The 14,195-nt window shown below is 39.9% G+C and overlaps 1 protein-coding gene and 2 non-coding genes across 5 annotated transcripts in view; 2 read left to right on the top strand and 1 right to left on the bottom strand.

Annotated features, from left to right (window-relative positions):
* Positions 1 to 14,195, bottom strand: part of LOC119653246 (oxysterol-binding protein-related protein 8) — a 63,046-nt gene that overhangs the window by 31,229 nt on the left and 17,622 nt on the right. The window lies entirely within an intron of this gene.
* Positions 10,829 to 10,900, top strand: Trnaw-cca. Its single transcript has one exon. It is a non-coding gene; the product is annotated as a tRNA-Trp (tRNA).
* On the top strand, positions 11,407 to 11,478 carry Trnaw-cca. Its single transcript has one exon. It is a non-coding gene; the product is annotated as a tRNA-Trp (tRNA).

Here is a 14,195-nt window from a genome sequence, read left to right as displayed (position 1 = left end):
TCAATCGTATAGGGTCTTCCTGAGCGAGGTTCATCTTCAAGTGTCAGGTCTCCGCTGTAGAATTTTTCGAACCAATCGTAAACTGTCCTGCGCTTTACCTTTCCTTCACCGAATACCTTCGACAAATTTTCAATCGCCTTCGGCACCTTCGTCCCCATTTGAAACTCGTACAAAATGCAATGACGAAAATGTACTTTGTCGAATTCCATGTTTATCCTTGAATATCCTTCACAACACTGATCCTTCAAGGATAATTTACCATGCATTTTATAGTTAGGACTCTGACCTTTCCATTGGGATATCACATGTTGTACCTGCTGTTTTGGTTTGTCTGCTAATTGCTTTTTAATTGTCACATTAATATTTGTGCGAAAACTTTGTGGACAACCTGATACTACGTATATTTTATTATTTACAGAAATTTGCAGAAATACCGGAGAAAACTCCAGCAAAATCCAATATATAATATACAAAACTTGTCGGAATTGGAACATCCATGTTCATGCTTGCTAAAAGTTTCTTTGCTGATGTTGATGCGAAGTCCTTTTTCTTCTCTGATAACTATCGATTCCCATGAAATACTCGCTTTTTAGTGCGAGCATGACGTTGAACGTTAAAGCGATCTCCCTTCGTACGATCCATTTAAAAAAATCACTGAACACACAAACAGCACAATACTTACAACAAAATATAACTGAGTATAACTTGAACGCCTTTCAGTGGTCATTCTAGACTGGATTATCCTTTTTATTCCAAACAGCAAATAAGTTTAGACAATTGATTGGTTTTTCATCTTTTTATATTTATACCTGTGTTCAAATTTATAAGGCTCAGGTAAAAAACTAACAGGTAAAAAAAGATTCAATGCTCTTTCTCATCGAGTACTCTAGCCGCGGCTGCAAACTCCTTACCTGTTTAACCCTGTAATTTCTGAAGGACTCGGAATATCGGAAAATACCTTTGCCCACATATTCTCCACTATATATAGATACAATTCATGCAAAAAAAAATCAATTTCTCCAACCCGACACACGGGATGACCCCCTTAACTACAAATAGAAGACAGTATCTAACATTTTATGGAAGGACAAGTCACGGCGTTCGCCCCCCCCCCCCCTAAAATTCACGATGTCTCAAAAAGGAGTAGACTGACATCATAATTGTAAATTTAAATTTGTCAATTCCACGGCACATATAAGGAAGTTGCGCTCTCCAACCTCGCACAAAACTGGCGGCGGCTACCCCTTCTCAAAAAGTAGGGCGCCTCAAAAAAAGCAAACGAGAAGGGGTGGCTCACCCTCCAACACCCCATGCAAACGGAGACGATAATTATCTCACCAATAATGAATGCGTGAAAATAGCGAGAGTTTATGGAACCTCCGTCACGAGAAGCACGAGTTGAATTGAAGAAAGGACAAGCAACGGGATAAATAAAACCGTCAGTAACCAAGCTTTTGGTAAGCAGGAACCATAACATCGCCATAGATAACTACGAGATGCTGCACACATTAAGAGAAAGACGATCATTGGACATCTTAAAAAGTCTAGAAATTTCCAGACTTGGGACTCTTGGGAACGCTCCGTCATGGCAAATTGCTCAAATCTTTTAACAAAATAGTTTAGTGGATAATTATCACAATATGAAAAATTTACAGTGATATATCATATAGTAAATGTTGATGATCCCGACAAGCCAGGTTGGGGTCACTCACCAGCGAGAGTACGCAATATATCAGGAAAGTGTATTAGCGAGAGTGCCTGACACATCAGGAAAATATATTAGAGAGAGTGTGTTCAACAAATCGGGAAAATACACTAGCAAAAATGCTTAACACAACAGGGAACTTCACTGGTCAACTCATTAGGAAAAGGGTACTAGCGAGAATGCTCAATACTTCAGGAAAACGCACTAGCGAAGATGCTCAATACAACAGAGAAAATTCACTAACGAGAGTACTCAACAAGGAGTGAAAATGTGGCCAAGATTTAAGAACTTTCTAGGCAAAGCTAGTAAGGAAAGAAAGGGCACCACAGACACCCTTGATATGCGACAATAGATGGGTATCCTTCGCAGTGACACTGTTTACCTTAAGTAAAGGCAAAACATCAGGATGACTGATAAAAATATACTTTAGCTCCGACCGATGTCTAGTTGTAACAACACGCCTTTAGTGGGGACGTTTGTCTTCACGGAACAAATCTGATCTGAAAGTCCTGTCTTGTGTACGCCAGTCAACTAGTTTTAGAGCTTTTATGTACAAAATTCACCTTTATTTCTGATTAATAGAAGACAAACATATGGCTAGCTGTGTCCTACAGCCACCTTCGTACAAGTTAATGGTCTTGCGATCTTTAAAGGCGCTTAACACTTTGTCGAAGATAGCTACACAACCTCCGGTGTTCTTACTTCTTACACAGGACCCCTGGTTGATTTTTTCGATTTCTACCGCTCCACACTCTACCAATTGGCATCAAAAGTTCAATGTCACTCTTTTTTATTCAAAAGTTATCAAGTTTCATGGGTGAATCTTACGGACGTAAATACTAGACATAGTCAACTTCGCCCATTATTCATTCATAGTTCCCATTATATGTATAATATATTCAAAGTTAAAATGATATCACTAAATATTCATGGAATGACATAATATGATGATGAGATAATCTTCCAACATCCAGCAATTTGTTTGGTTTATTCATCCAACATATTTTGACTAGAATCAAAGCATCTTTAATGAAACAATTGAGGAAAAATTAAAAGTAAACTTCCATTCCCACTCGAAGGCATTAAATAACCTCTCCTAGCTTTCTTTGAATATTCAAGCCGATCGTCTTCATTTGATATTACATCAATCGATTGGGAAATATTTGCTTTTATTGGCATTAAATGATAGAAACAGCGCACATTCATCTTAAGTCTATAATAATAAATGGCTGAATAGGCGATCAAAGATACAAATTTATTTACCCAATTTCGAAGAACCTGCTCATCGTCAAGTTTTTTTAAATTGATTCAAAACGATTTTTACGAGAGCAATTATAGCAGATGATCTTTGACTTTAAAAATTGATTTTTATTCAGATGTTTTTTAAAATTGTTACAGTCGTTTTTGCAGAGAATATAACTTGAGCTATTTTCATGGAATGTAAATCGATGGCGCAATTACCATGGAGTCAACAATAAAATCTAGACAACTAGAACTCACTAAAATTTTGATAGTTCACCAACTCTGAAAATCGCCAGATAGCAAGCAAGATATCTAATTCTTCTGATATTTCATGGAAATATGTAAATGCTTTCGAGGATAGCTGTGATAGTTTTCAATCTCTTCAAGGCCTTCTGAAAACTCTATCCATCTTCCCTATTTACACTATTTCTAGTGAGCAAGACAAAGGCTAGGGAAGGAAACGCAGGGCCTCTGATAACTAATTGGTACGAAAAACATTGTCTGTTCAAAAAACAGGCAGATTAGGTCTCATGTCAGAGTAGAAATAAGTGTACCTTCATAGACTTTCAGATTCAGCTAAAGTACCACTTGGTTCACAAATCAATTGCGGCTTCCATATTCAATTAAAACAGTCAAATGTCCCTCTGATATTCACAGTCAATCCGAATCATCTTATTTCAGGAGATTTAAACCTCGCGGACTGTAACAGTAAACAATAGGCTCAAGAGCGCAAAGCCCACAAATCCGTTCCAACCAAGCGCAGAAACTCAAAAAAAATCTTGACGGAAAATCTCGCGCCTCAATTCAACACACTTGTACATGGTTAACACACCGTTCTTGAATCACTTTGTCTCTGTAAACTTTTCACACAGTTGACACCTTTTTCCCAAGGACTCCTTTAACTAACAAAGAAATTTACCGAGTTTTTTTTTAATTGATCGGAGCTGACAGCTTTAACCTTAATGGAAAAACTCAGCCATTACAGCCTGCCAAAAACTTCCCACCACTACGAATGAAAGCCATGCATGCGGTAAGTTTTTTAGTGAATTGACACTTCTTCCTTATCGTTCGTCTCAGTAACTCCAAAAGGATTCATTTCATTTTCCACACTATAAAACTTCCACAAATGGTTGAATTTCTAACTACACTAACCTTTCTTTTAACTTTCGACCCCAACAGACAGACAAAGTGATTGAGAAATGTTTGATAGATCCCCGAAGGTACCACTAAAACTGGGGCAAGCAAATAAATAGGCTTCAGACACAGCTTTTCACTTTTTTGGGAATCCATAAGTGTATTACGCATTGAGAAGCGTGACTGAAGGCACAACGATAAAAAGCATAAAACACGCCGCTTTTCTCGGCATTGTGAAAACAAAACTGTCTGTCTCTCCGTCTGCCTGTCCATCACATGCACTGACGCTTATTGACGCGAAATTTGGTGAAACGACGCATGCAGCGAATCACATGCTTTTCTAAAAAAATAGGCGTGTTGGGTATGAAATGAAAGGTGTTCATTAGTACTTTACGAAGCAAGTATCAGTTTTGAGATTAGTTGCGAAAGGAAGAGCACGGGTGTTAAGGAGTCACTCCATCCAACCGGAAAATCTAGCAAGTCGGAAAACCGGAAGCTGGACGCTTCAGATATGAAACATTGTGTGTATTTCCTTCATAAAGACATTTGAGTGTGAATTCGTCCCATTAGTACGTAACACGTAATATACGCATATATTATGTGAGAATATCCACTTTCGGGTGATATTGACATTCAAATTTCCAAACAAGTGGGGTGCAGAATGTGAAGAACGCCTATGAGAAAGTTGATCGGGCTACCCTTAGCGACATAATGTCACATTCCCCCTTTCCTGATGAAATTATATTTCATGGGTGTCAAGGATAATGTCCAATCGACGCCTACAACTAGGGCTGAAGAGCGTTCAAGTTGTAAATGGCATTCCCCAAGAACGCGTGTTAAGTCCAATGTTATTCAATAATAATACAACATTCCTGCATAATAAATGCTACCATAGCATTTATGAAATCTTCCAATTTGCGATTTCATCATTTTGGCCACTGGAGACGATTGGTTGTCAACTTCCAAATGTTTGCAAAAGCAGATAAATGTGTTTGTTGATGAATCCCGAAGATTGGGCCTACCAGTCAGCATAACCAAATCCCAATCTACATCCTTTAAGAGAAGCAGGGTAACTCCCATGTTCATTAAAATTAATAAACTTACCCTTGCTCATGTCAAATCCATCACCTTTTAGGTAGGGAGGTAACGAGAACATGTTCGGTCAGAGACCACTTAAACTCCATTATTTCTAAAATCGTAAAGGCAGGCAGGTTGGTTAATTGTTCAAGTGGTTTTTCTTGGGGTCTCACACCTATAGATCTGTGGTAAGGCCCATTATAGAGTATGCCGCTACGTCCATTATGAATCCGTCAAAATACATTGCACAAGATTTTTGCTTTGGCCAAGGAGTCGCCTCTCCGTCCCAGAAGGCTCTCTTGACAGCCAAAGAACTTCTTAAATTTCGGTTCTGAACCCGGATACTGAAAATGGCCTCTCCTCAATATATAAGTCATTCCGGAGCTTGTTTGCCACTGTAATTCCCAACGTTATTTTCGCAACGTTTAATAAGATTCAGGTTATCCTGTCGTATGATTTGGGGGGCATTTGTGGCGGAGCCCAAGTGGCGGCTGCGTGTGGCAAGCCGGTGGAAGTCATGGTGTCTGATGCTGCGTTCAGACGTGGTGGATCTGCCTGTACGGTGGTTGGTCCGGATGGGACGCAAGTCTCGCGTTTTTCCTTGGATTTGAGTTCGAATTTGGCAGCCCAACTTTTGCCGTGCTTCAGGCATTCAAGGTGACTTTCAGGATGGATGAGGAGAAGGTTGTTATCATTACAGACTCTCTCCATACTTGTAAATTATTCAAACAAACTACACCATCATATCGCCTAGTGGGTAAAATACATACCCTTTTTAAGTCTTTAAAGCTTCTATGGTGCCCGGCGCATGTAGGGCACCAATTAAATGAACTCGCCCATGTAGAGGCCCGTAAGGCTCTGGGCATTAGTCCCACAAGTTTGGTAGAACCCTCCACTGTAAATATGTCGAAGTAAATTCAGGAACATTCCTATAAAGAGTGGGAGGATGATTTTTGGCGATATCACGTGTCAAAGGACGATTTTTGTCTAACATTCTTTACCAATCCAGTCCGGATAGCTCAGTGGTTAGAGCACTAGGCTGTCATACGGAAGGTCGCGGTTCAAATCTCACTGGTGGCAGTGGAATTTGCATCGTGATTTGACGTCGGATACCAGTCGACTCAGCTGTGAATGAGTACCTGAGTCAAATCAGGGTAATAATCTCGGGCGAGCGCAATGCTGATGACCACATTGCCTCCTAGTGTACCGTTACGGTCTTGAATGAAGTGCTCTAACACACTTCAAGGCCCTGATCCAATATGGATTGTTGCGCCAACGATTATTATTATTATTATTCTTTACCAATAATTCAACCGGGAGCTACGCTTACAGCTTTCGAAGAAAAACTACTGAATCTCCTTCAGGCTAGTCACACATATAACAAAGTTTTTCTGAAGAGGTTTGGAAACATAGATTCGGACAAATATAACACTTGCATGGATAGAGAAACTAATGAACACATAATCTTCGATTATAAGGATTATGCCCGGTTTCGGATTAAGTGTAGATGGTATAATACGTTTTTCAACCTCCCAGAAATCTTTTTGGATAGAAGTCCTTGCATAATTGATGACGTTTTATATTTCTTTATGCAGGCTAAAGTCAGTTTCAGCCTCTTCGCAGCATGGAATTTCCTGCCATCCCCGTTCTTGTTCCTTGCATTAATCTGTCATTATCCCTCGGTGCTCCAATGGTTCGCAATGGTTAGTAGATGCACACGGTGTGAAATACCTTTAAACTACCGAGCAGCCTCTGTGTTCATGCGTCAAGTCGCTACCGGCTTTCTGGTCTGGGGAGACCGTTCAAATGGAGGATGCAGATAACCTTTCAGTTCACTCGAAATAATACTAAAGCTTAGTTTTCCGGACTTCAACTAACCTTGATTTTACAATGCGCCCTGTTTTTCCCGAATCTCATCTTTTTGTATACTAAAATTTATAATGTGTCCTGGTCATCATCATTAATTACAATAACGACTAAAAAACACTAACATGTATCGTCGCGTGAATTAACTGAGACCTTTAATTTGATATCCCACATGACTATAATTGATGAAAAAAAATGTACACCTCCCTTTTGCACGTATGGAGACACCCCCTTAAATTCGACGTAAAAGGATGTCATTCACTATATCACCTTTCCACCTCCAAATTTGGTGCCAATCGCTATCTCCGAGAAAAATGCGTGTGACGGACAGACAGATAGACAGACAGCGAACCGATTTTAATATAGTTTTGTGTTTACACAGTCTTAAAAAGAATCAAACTTAATAAATTTGTATTTGGCTGTTTTCGGCCATAAACGATAGTCTTTTGGTGTACTTCGTGGGTCAGATCCTGTTTGGACTGTTAACCTGTCGGATCCCAAAGGACAAATAATAAAAAAACAAAATAGCCTCATTGTCTAGTCGAGCAGAAAGCAAATATCTATCGCGATATCTTCAACGGAGGCTGAATATATCGTTGTTCCTTTGTAAACAAACCAGGCGTGCATTAAGTTGATTTCAAGTCGCACTGGAGCTAGGAAAAATCACATTGAGGAATACTACCTCCAAGTAAGAGCCCTCCAGGAAAAAATACATTTTTGCCCGTCAGACTAAATTCTGGTCGATACATTTACAAAGCCATTGGTAAAGAACCACTTCGAACTATGCAAGGAACAACTGGAATTGAAAGGACCCGAATAGACAGGGTAGTGGAAATACAATAACGTTCACATTGTCCAAATCACAGTTACAACCGTATTTGTCAAGAATTGCGGAAAGTTACAAAACACTCGACGAGGCTGCTTATGGAGTGGAAAACGTCTCCCTCTCTACATTGCATTCCTGAATGTAGAGAAGACGTTTGACCGCGTGCCTGACAAAATCATACGGTATACATTACATAAGGGCCAGAGGATCCCCTGCAGCAGATTAAATTACTATACCGTGATCCGAAAAATAAAGTTTGAAGTATGGTAGGTATGCCAAAATGGCTCCATATCTCGTTCGATGTCTCACAAATCGTCATCGATCATGCCATTGACGCTGTGACAACCTATATTCAGCACCCTACGCATTATATCTATGCAGATGATTCTAGCGAATCACTAAAACGCTAATCTCCAGCAACTTTTCCAAGAGTGGAAAGACAGTTTCATTCCGCACGATCTGCTACTGATTCTGAATAAAACATCATTTTTGACATGTGACACAAAAACCAGACACTGACAGTGAGTCAGTAAGAGCGACCCTTTGAGTACTGAGCGCTTTAAGTGCTTTGTATCTCCTCTCTAAGCCCATGGTGAACTGTGCCAGAAAATTACATCACCCATTGACATAACACAACTTTAATGAAACAGCACTCCATGACTCTCATCGGTTCCGATTGACGCATTGATGACCGCCTCAAATCCAAAATTTACCACAGCATCTTTCTCTTAGTCACCCTATATATCTATGAGTGTCACCAAGACAATGAATGCCTGTTTGAAGTAATGGAGACAAAGATGTTACACTGGCTTAACACACTATGATTACGTATGAAATTAGACATCCCCAATCAATATGACGTTAAATCCAACATGGAGTAATTGCGAGAGGGGCAGCCTCAATGAGGTAGTCATGTAATCTAGGCTGAGAAGAACCCGCTAGCTAAGTCAACCCAAACAGCGATGGTTTGGTACGCTAGGTGGTGTTTTGAGAACCTCTCGACTACACCTGGACCACGTCTATGAGAAAAGTGGCCAACCTGATCGATTGACCAGACTATAGAACTACACAAATGCCCACAAGGAGAAACAAGTCGGGAAACCGGAAGCTAGACGCTTCAGGTATGAAAGGTTTTGTTTATTTCTTTTATAAAGAGATTTGGTTGTGCATTTGTCTTATTAGCATGTAGCACGTAAAATATGCATATATTATGTGAAAATAGCCACTTTCAAGTGATATTGACATTCATAGTCTCGAATTTGCAGAGAAGCGACAGCTTTGACTTAGTATTACTTTGTTAGTAATAGTGCGATTTTCACCAAATTTGGCAGGATCATGCTCTATGCTGTAGCCTATATTGTTGCCAAGTTTTCTGATTCTAGGGTGAACTTAAGGGGGGGTTTCCTGTCAATTACTAAAAATTATAGTAATGTACTATTATTAACTTTATTTGAACAGGTATCGGTATGGAGGGTATTTCGGAGCCTAGGTGCCATATAGTGACACCCCCATAATTTTTTTCAGATTTTTCGGTTTGGTAGTTTCTGAGAATGGGTTCGTTGAAAAAATGACCACTTTCAACCCCCCGCACCCCCCACCTTTTCAACAAATGTCAAAACTAGGACTGGCTTCGAAAAGTACTAATCGAGACCTTTAATTTGATACCCCACATGACTATATTTGATGAAAAAAAAATTTACACCCTCCCTTTGCATATATGGGGACCCCCCCTTAAATTCGACGTAAAATGATGTAACTCACTATATGCGTGAGCGTTCACAGTTCCCACCTTTCTACCAAATTTGGTGCCAATCGCTACAACCGTCTTCGAGAAAAATGCGTGTGACGGACAGACAGACAGACAGACAGACAGACAGACAGACGGACAGACAGACAGCCGATTTTAATAAGGTTTTGTTTTACAAACAAAACCTTAAAAAGGAATTTGTCACGCATATACGATACTACCATGAAATGTCACGACAAAAAAAAAACATTTTCTCATAATTTACATTTCATAATTGACTAATAAATTCACGCCATACTCAACGACGCCGACACAAATCTGTTATATCTGAGGAGGAAGTCACATAGGAGGCAAGTATACAAGTGGCGTGAATGAATCCATTTTTTTTATTCAATAATTCCTCAGTAGGAAAACTACACAATAAGAAATAAAGTCGCGTGACTATCTGTAAGTACAACCAAGATCTGGTTTATAAACAGTTACAAATCAATTTCAACTCGTAGTCTTGGGACATCACCACCCGTTCAGGAAATAATGTCCTCTTTGTCGACCACATTATGTATTTAGAAAATAGACAAAACAATCTATCGACACCTGCGAGTAATAGTTTCCTACTATGCACACCCCCACACTCCCAAAATCTTGCGCAACATGTCTCACGCTTTTCATCAAAAATGGGAACATAGACTTTGGATTTTTGTCTATAAAAAGTTACTGGACAGACGACCCGATTTGTAGACAAATATAGAACTTTATCTATAGACAAAACACACGAGAATTTTTATGTGATTATATAATAGGCCTTAGAATTCGACAACCGGAATTGTATCTTCGCAAAAAATTTTGAAAAGGTCGTTAATTCAATAATCAGAAAAAATATATTAACTAAATCGAAATGATGACAAAAACGACTGCGATACGTTATCATTAAGCAAATTCAAATTGTCTGTGGGACCACATATTAAATCTATAGCAAAAACTGTTAATCTTCCACCTTTCACTTTTATGAATTAACTTAAGATACTATTTTTGAATGCAAAACAAATCTCTAAGCTACAAGTTCGTAGAAACCTCACGTGTAAATGAAATTCATTCTTCACTTCAACAGGTTGCATTCTACATTCACGACTTATCGATTTATTCAAATATGCAAATGCAAATTATTCAAAAGATATGGACTTCAAATTTGAGATAACTGCATGTCCACAGGAATCGCTTAACGGATAACAGAGACTCCGTGGCGCAACGGTAGCGCGTCTGACTCCAGATCAGAAGGTTGCGTGTTCAAATCACGTCGGGGTCATGGAATAAGGATTTCTTTTTTAAAGAAAACATAGAAAATGTATTTTACAAGATATTTCGTATATTTTTGATGATGTCTTTTCAAGAAGAAAACATTTTTTTGAAAAAGATTTAGGTCGAAACGTCACGGTTAAATATAGACAGTAAGACCAGATATTTCAATTTAACAACATGAACAATATTGAAAGGTGTTACAATTTCGCTTAATAACTCATCATAGACACAACCAGTTGTCTATAGACAGTGCCAATCGCTTGTCTCGAAAATAGATTTCTTTGATAAATACATTTTACCTGAGCAGTTCATGAGAGGTATAAAAAGAGATTTTGCTCGCCCTCTTCTACCTATACAATTTCACAGCGATAGATACATTTGAATTGCTTTTAAGTGCCAGGTATAGATAGCTGCATAAGGCCTTGATATTTCAGTGGAAATATAAATTGGAAAAAAAAGATAGGTTCAAAATAAAAGATAGTCTACCTAAAACCAAGCAGATAGTACCACAACGACTCCGTGGCGCAACGGTAGCGCGTCTGACTCCAGATCAGAAGGTTGCGTGTTCAAATCACGTCGGGGTCATGGCGGAAATTAGTATTTTTATAAAACTAACTTTGGTTTATATTAATCTAATTCAACTAGCATCCCCCCACGTACTTCCAAGTTCAGCGCGAAGCTGTTTCATAGTAAAGTGAGCGTAGCGCTTAATTGGGAATTATGGCTGACAATTGATGAATTAATCAGACAAACTAGGCCACATTCGTGTATAGTCGTCGTCATATACAAATCTTCCACTAGCATACCAGACGGATCAAAGAAGCCAAGTTATGAAATTACATTTAGCGCAATAACATTTGACTTTGTCTACTCAAAACTTGAATCACCACGACACGACCTACAGACGAATTTCTTTTTTGGGTAGTTAGTGACTTCCTGGAGAAACCTAATCTCATTTACAAATTTCAATGATAATCTGGCTACAACTTTATTCCTGAAATAATGTTATGACAAATCAAATATACTGAATTTCAGGAACCAACTATACCAAAACTTTAACACACTGTGAAAACTGACATCAAGAGCCTGAGGAGAGCGTACGGTGGAACGCAGACAGCTACCCTAACTATGTCTATGACCTCAGCTACAAAATCATTGTCTGGGGATAAAATCCGCATTGGTCGTGTGTAGGCGTGACCAAATTTCACTAATAAAAGTGTTTTAAATGCCTCGGACTCGGACATATGGCGAAGGATTGCACTAACACCATTGGTAGATCCAAACTGTGTCGAAGATGTAGAGAGGAAAATCATTTGGCGAAGGACTGCAGTAAAAACCCTCATTGCCTTCTATGCAGGGAAACCAAAAATCACGATTCTAACCACATAACGAATAGCACCAGGTTTCCAGCCTACAGGATAGCTTTAAATACACTACGTAAATGAAGGTCATTCAGCTGAATCTAAATCACTGCCAAGCCGCCCAGGACCTGCTAGCACAGAAAGTATATCGGTGTTGCTATTGTCTGCGAGCAATACAAAAGCCTTCATCACGGCGTCTAGGAAACAGATATAGGTGGAAAGGCTGCGGTGTGGGCTTGCGGCAATCGATCCTTACAGCAGGCAATGAAGCACCGCAAATACGATTAAGGGTTAAAATCGATGACCTCTACATATACAGCAGTTATGCCGCCCCAAGTATGACAACACCAGAGTATTGCAACATGCTAGATAGACTGGCGAGAGACGCCAAAGATCGCAACCCCAAAATTATTACTGGCGACTTCAACGCTTGGGCAAACAAATGAAAGGGGAAGAATTCTACTCGAGGTTTTCTCCTGCCTAACGTCACCCTGGCTAACATCGGAAGCGTAAACACCTTTAGGCGTGGAGAGCTAGGCGATATATATTACTATTGAAAAGGGATCCAGAACAATAAATCGTCACCTGAAGAAACCAGAAACAGGTTGGTCATCAAGAGCACTTGATGAGGATACATTTCTCGAGGTATTGCAGTGGAACACCGAGTTTATTGGAACAGCCATCGAAAAAGCATCGCAGCTGTCCCAAGACAGAAGGGGAAGCGTACAAGTCCGTTATATCAGCAATAAAAGGCAAAAGGTCCACTCCTATTATGTGCCCTAGATTATTGTGGGAGATAGTTTCGACATTGTTCCCCCAACATCCGGAAACAATCTTCCCAATGATACTAATGAGCGCCAAAGACATACCTCGACGAAGTCTTGGAAGCAGTGAAAAGGGCCTGAGATGCTGCAGCCCCCGGCAGGGATCGAATCCCCAACAAGGCGCTAAAATTGGCGATGAGAATGGCACCAAGCATGTTTGCACAAGTTTTTAACAGGTATTTACAGACTGCTTAAAAGCAGGGTCCTTCCCCGCAGAGTGGAAAATACAAAATCTTGTATTGATCCCGAAGACAGGTAAGCCGATAGGTGAACCAACATCCTATCGACCTATCTGTCTTCTCAATACAATAGGCAAGGTCCTCGAGCGGATAATCTACAATCGGTTACATCCATTAATTGATAGTGGAGGTTATTTATCGAATAGGCAGTTTGGCTTCCGAGAGGCTCGGTCGGTGATTGATGCTCCCAAACTGGTTTTTGAACTAGCCAGAAAAGCCTACGACGAAGGAAAATACTGCGCACTGGTGACTCTTGACATCAAGAAAGCGTTTAATTCTGCCAGATGGAACCATATCATCAAAGCGCTCATCGCGGCACAAACACCAAAATACATATTAAATATAATTTTCGATTACTTCCGACAGCGGTAGCTACTTTATGATACGGACGAAGGGTCGAAGATGTATGCAATAACGAGCCGTGTCGGATTCGCAGATGACGTTGGAGTGGTCATAACATCCAATCACCCCGACGAAGTACAGATATATGCGAACGAGACTATACGGACGATCAAGTCTTGGCTTAAAGACCACGGGCTGGAGCTTGCCGAACACAAGACGGAGTTAGTGCTCTTTACAAAGCAGCGGAAACAGAAACTTGTTGAAATTTGCAACGGGGCGCATGTTGTTAGTTCTCAATCATCGTTGAAATACCTAGGAGTAATATTCGATTCCAAGCTGAGCTTTAAACCCCACCAAAAGCTTACTGGACAGAAAGCGGCGACTATCAGCTCAACACTGGCAAGGACGCATCCAAATGTAAACGGCCCGAAGCACAGTCGACGAATACTCTTATCGCGAGTCGTCAGCTCTATACTGCGCCGGCGAAAAAATCGGAGAAAATCATAGACAGCTTCAAGCTACATATCAATTAAGCG

Source organism: Hermetia illucens, chromosome 3 (assembly GCF_905115235.1).
Source record: "Hermetia illucens chromosome 3, iHerIll2.2.curated.20191125, whole genome shotgun sequence".
Classification (NCBI taxonomy): Eukaryota; Metazoa; Arthropoda; class Insecta; order Diptera; family Stratiomyidae; genus Hermetia; species Hermetia illucens.
The sequence above is the reverse complement of the archived record's forward strand: the minus strand, read 5'-3'. Positions and strand labels throughout refer to the sequence as shown.